This window comes from Haliotis cracherodii, unplaced genomic scaffold (assembly GCF_022045235.1).
Source record: "Haliotis cracherodii isolate W230 unplaced genomic scaffold, xgHalCrac1.p SCAF_1, whole genome shotgun sequence".
In the NCBI taxonomy this organism is placed as follows: Eukaryota; Metazoa; Mollusca; class Gastropoda; order Lepetellida; family Haliotidae; genus Haliotis; species Haliotis cracherodii.
Genome location: NW_027266264.1, coordinates 59780953 through 59787025, shown reverse-complemented (window position 1 = coordinate 59787025; position 6073 = coordinate 59780953).

Below are 6073 nucleotides of genomic sequence, written 5' to 3'. Positions count from 1 at the left end.
TTTTGTGTTAAATAAATTGGTTCAATGAAGACTAGGGTAAGAAATTTGTTACCACATTATGACCCCTACCATGTTTGTCGTAAGAGGCGACTAACGGGATCGGGTGGTCAGGCTCGCTGACTTCGTTGTTCATGTCATCGTAGCCCAATTAAGTGGATCGATGCTCATGATGTCAACCACTGGATTGTCTGGTCCAGACTCGATTATTTCCAGACCGCAGTCATATTGCTGAGTGTAGCGTTAAACAACAAACAAACAAAAACATGACACCTACAATGTTTGAAATGTAAATTTTGTCCTGAAATAGCAAATTTATTTTTTATGTCTGTTTTGCGAATTACATCTATCTATTTTTTATAATTATCAAAACTTTAAAATCAAATTAAATTTTATAATATAAAACCACGTACAAGTATTCTTTGAGTGCGGGCTAAGCGCTAGCACAGTGAAAACTTACAATATCGGAAACATATGATATATTCAACTGAAAGATAGTATATTTTGCCCCTCGGTTTACGTCGTAAACTTATGAAGGCGAGGGTAAACTGAATCATTTAGACACGAATAGTAGAGGCATTTAAAAAATTGGAAGCATCTCGGTATTTACAAAGTATTAACTCGAGATTTTGGGTCAGAATAGGTCTCAAGTACTTATGGTGGTCGTAATTCGCGTCCTCTAGTTAACACGGGATGGTTGACCAGACTCTGTGACTTCCGCGGTTGATTTATATCATGGAACATTGATTATGTTATCGACCACCTTTATACCTGGTTCAGACTGAAGTATATATGCAAGTCCACCGCGACATGCAGTTGGAATAACTCCGACGTAAAAGAATAAACAAATCTTGATCAACTACGATATATTATATCCAGTATATGTTTGGAAAGAGGTAAATGTGCTTCATTGATGTACCGTTATATTTATTATATAGTCTGGTCCCATTTATGAAGAGATGAAACTTTGAAGGATAACGACTAATGCTCATGACGGGACAAGAAGTCTTCTTGACCATGGTGTGACAAGTAATAAAGTATCATATCCACGTAACTCAGGTATGGCATCACCGTTGTCACCCATAGTCCGGATTCCCACCCCCACCCCCATAACACACACGCACACCAACCCAAATTATTATTACACAATCATGACAATAATTTTCTATGTCATATATTGTTTTCTAACACTGATTTCTAGAACATTTAGCTCACCTCATCAGCTTATGTCGTGGCACGTTGTCCGTCGTTAATCGACATCTTCTCTGTGTCTACAATACATATCGAGCTGAAACTTTGATTAATTCAAAAATTGGTGTCGCTGAAAAGGCTCAGAGATTTCGCATGAGATTTAAAAGGCGTATAACATGTCTTTTTGCCCCTAGTACCCAGCCTATTCTGCATGTATCACAATTAATAGATCTGTTATGCAGCATGTATTAGAGTGGAAACCCGAATCACACAAAATGCCTTGTTTGGCATGCTTTGGGACTGAAACGTTCTATGAATAATCCCAGCTATGATGTCACTAACACGTGCTCATATAATTCTGATCGGATTATAGAGATGGCCGCCACAATGGCCATATGACAACATGCACCCATCCATTTCGAAAGACCGGCTCCGCTGTCTAGTGGATAGAGAGTAGGTCAAGAGAGTCGAAGGTTGGCAGTTTGACCCCTGGCTCCATCATACCGAAACCTTTAAAAGGTGGTATATATGTAGTTGTAGTGTTGGTTTTCCCTGCCTGGCGCAAGGCATTAAGGGTGTAAACCCTGGTCGGCACGGAGTCAGTAAACAGTGTTTAGGTTGCGGAATGTTATATCAGTGGGATAGCGCTAAAGAGCCAGCATAAGTCCGGACTAGTACAACCAGACACGCACGCGCATGCACGTCGCTTTATTGAAGTTTATTCTATATTGAAGTGCAAAAAAATCATAAAAGGACCTTAAATCCTAATTTCCACATCATTTGCAAAAAGCTATGTCCGTTTGGGAGGGCATGTCAAAGTTATTATCGTTTGATAAAGTATAGGCCATGTATGTTCAATTCCATGTATACTGCGTGAAAGAGACGGCTACATCTCGCCCATCACAAGACTAAGTAGGTCATGTGGGGGCTGACGACGTGACAGGAGGCAGACGGGTCACGGATAAGGTCAGAGATGAGCAGATAACGATGGCGGCGAGCCAAGCCGGCACTCCGCGTGCTGCGTAATCCAGTCAACAGACAACAAGTCAACAATGACAATAGCATGAAACATCAAAACATGCTACGTACGCCCACGTGAAATATGAAGGGGTTAATGAAGGCAATGTCTGGCAGCTGTTCCAATGTGGTCCTGGTAGTGTATTAACCCGATGGTGTTGAAGTTTTTATCATATACGTAACTCATTGTCCAGAAACTCATCAAAACTGATGTTAAATTATATTCAAAACGAGTGCCTACAGCGAAATCACCCACGCTCAGCCGAGACTGGTTCCCATCAGTTTTGCGTTGCGACACTTTTAGTTTAGCTAGCGGCCACGTTGAATTTCCCTTTGGTTACCAATTATTTTTACCGAGATTAAACAATGTCACCTTCTTCAGTGTCTCAAATGATGAAATCTAAAAATGAAACTGAAAATGACAATTTGACAATTCGAAAGCTTGCCTGCTGCACGAAACACGTGGTGATCAAGGTGAGGCACACTCAAAATTCAACCCGCGAATATCCGTGGTAGAATAGGTCTTCAACAATCCATGCATGCCGTAAAAGGCGAATATGCTTGTCGCGACTAACGGGATCGGGTGGTCAGGCTCGCTGACTTTTTTGAAGCATGTCATCGATCCAAATTGCATGGATCGATGCTCATGATATCAACCACTGGATTGTCTGGTCCAGACTCGATTATTTATAGACCGCCGCCATATAGCTGGAATATTGCTGAGATGGGCGTATAACAACAAACCAACCAACCAACCAACTTTCTCCAGGCGTTTTGCTGTACAGGCCATATCTTCATCAATTTGGACGGCCTCTGTGGTCCCGTGGTTGAGCGTCTCCCCGGAAGGTTTGGAGTTCGATCCTCGGCAGCGTCATACCGAAAAAAAATAACGTTAAAAGATGGGGCTAAAAGAAGGACTGTCGGCTCGGAGTCAGTATACTGCGTCTGAGTGGGGTATTCATGTTAAACTGCGGCATGGTATCTCAGTGGGCTAGCACTATAAATCAGCATCAGTCCGGACTAGTACAAGCATCAACACACACACGCAAGCACGCACGCACGCACGCACGCACACACACACACACACACACACACACACACACACACGCACGTCGCTGTAAAAGTGGAATAATCTTGAAACCCCATTTCACCCCATCTCTTCATCTCGTATTCGGTCCCATGGTTTTGTAGAAAGATGGACCGTAATTGGCATGATACACACGAGAGAGAATAAAACACAGCTCATAATTTTGTGTACATAAAAATCTCAGCCTCCATCTGCATGAAAAAAAAAACTCAATAAAAAGTCTCGACCACAATTTGGCAATCCTCATCAATACAGAATATTTCGTGAGCAAAGACATAATCTTTGACAGAGAGACATTACCATGAGAGACAGTATGCCTGTTAGTGAGTGAGGTGGGTTTAACACCGCTTTTAACAGTATTCCAGTTATATCACGACGTGTCAGCTTAATGTCGGAGGAAAGCCCGAAGTGATGCAGGTCTAAGACGTTTACCACTTCGGTGAAACCCACGAGCACGGGTATGGTGCTAACAAACCTAGAAACATAATCGGGGCGAACCGGGATTCGAACCCACAACTATAGGTTTCTGGTGTGCCCAAGGGACGCAACTCTGGACAGCGAATCGCGGCGTCTTAGACGACTGGGCCACCGGTGCCCCCAGTATGCATGTAACCCTTATTTATTAATAATAATTTCCAATTTTCTATTTCAAGAGGCCATTACCGTTGTTGACTGATGGGAAATGACCATTAATCATCATCTACCCTTACTTGGAAACTGACGAGAAAAAGAAATGTGACCAGCCAACATTGTTTGTTCCCCCCCAAAAAAACAGAACAGGAAGATACTTGTATGGTCATGAGTTTTCGAATGCCTGTTTGCAATTGTCGGACCATTCGAAGGGCGCGTCTTTTTTTCAGAAGGTTTTATAGAGTGAAGGCGATGTCAGAAAGGTCTGGAACAAATTTGGGATAATACGAAGACAAATCTAACAAATGACACACGTCATAGACATTTTTAGAGGGTGGGCACTGTGTGATTGAATCGACATTTTTGAAGAATCGACTTATGGATGCCCAAAGTAGGTAACTTGTTTTGTCGCAGATTTAAATTTGCTTGGTTTTAGAGTGTTTCATGCTTGGAGTACTGCCTTGAGGTGATTCAAATGTTCCAAAAACGTTTCAGAATTTTGTTCATTTCTGAAATGGTTTACAGAAATGCCATATGAGTATTTTTGAGGCTGAAAGGGAGTCGATTCCATCCACAAACGCTCTCAGGTGTAACTATAAAAGTCCAGTTTCAAGGGAGCTAACTGACTGTAAAAGTCCAGTTTCCACCCTTGCCGAGCGAAGCTGAAGTGTCAGAGCTCGATCGCCACCATTGGCTATTACGAGTTATGTCCCATCTATGACCCCCCTATTGACCAATCAGATTCACCTCCAAGATCAGCGAATATTTTAAACACAGAAAAGTCTCACAAAAAATATGAAAGTACCGAAACGAGAACAATAAACGCAATTGAATAAATAGTATGTTTCTCACTTCGTTTTCTTTCTCACAGAATAGTGAACTCAATGTGTAATGTAAATGGCCTTTGTCACAATTTTGTTGTTGAAAGAAAGAGGAGTATAGTTTTATCCTCTTCACCCCACTCATATCTGCAGTGTACAAATGGTCATTGTTAATTGTTGAAAGGAGAATGTTTAAGGGTTAAAAAGAGTAAAGACCAGGTTAGCTTTGCCAAGAACGTGTGCAGCACACCGTGAACGGAGGCTTACCTGCTCGGGGTGGGCTTTTGAGATAAATCCACAGGAACTCGATGATAGCGTGTATAGCATAATATATTCGTATAGAAAAAAAATTCACACCCTCTGTATATAAATACGTCTATATGTATATAGAAGGTTGTGAATTTTTTTCTATACGAATATATTATGATATACACGCTATCGTCGAGTTCCTGCGGATTAATCGTGTAATTTAGGAGGTAGCTTGTGCAAGCGATTGAATTTTGAACGTAATTTCCTCCAACAAGACTTAATATTGAGTCTCTCCGCAGTATTGTCGTTTGAGCCTTTAAAATTGATAGATCGGACAAAAGGGCAAATCAATCTTTACTCCCCGCTTTCGGTGTTTTGAATACGATATTTGCAACGATGTTACGATCTATTCAAATCTGCAAAGTGGTATATATAGACGGGTACACCGGATAAGAATAGATCTTCAGCAACCCATGCTTGCCATAAAGGGCGACTATGCTTTTCGTAAGAGGAGAGGTGAGGCCCGATGACTAGGTGGATGCATATCATTGTATCCCAATTGCGTAGATCGACGCTCATGATGTCAATTACTGGTTTGTCTGGTCCAGACCGCCAATATTGCGTTAAACAAACAAACATCATTTATGTCTGAGCTGGAAACTCAGCTCATCATTGTGATAGAGACGTCGGACGCAGGTATTACTCTCATTGTGTATTTGTTGTATTTTGAATCACATGTTCCGGAACAGAGATGTCGACTTCACTCGAGACAACAAAGTGTGAGAACGGTGGCTTGTGCTATACCAGATGATGCACGCCAGAAATCTATCACCCGAATATCAGCTGACTGTAGGCTAAAGCGCTTGCCTCACAGGGATGTGCCCCGCTCTTACCACTGTCATGCCCCTGCAGACAGCTCAATGTGGGGTATAGTGCTGCACTAGCGACTAGAGAAGTACAGAGAACAGTGTTATTTCCGATTTTGACTAGTTTCAAAACGTCCTCCCTGAATCCTACATACTAGACCTTCGTACATGTGTATCACCATGTGAATGGCAATAGACAACGGAAATGCCTGGTG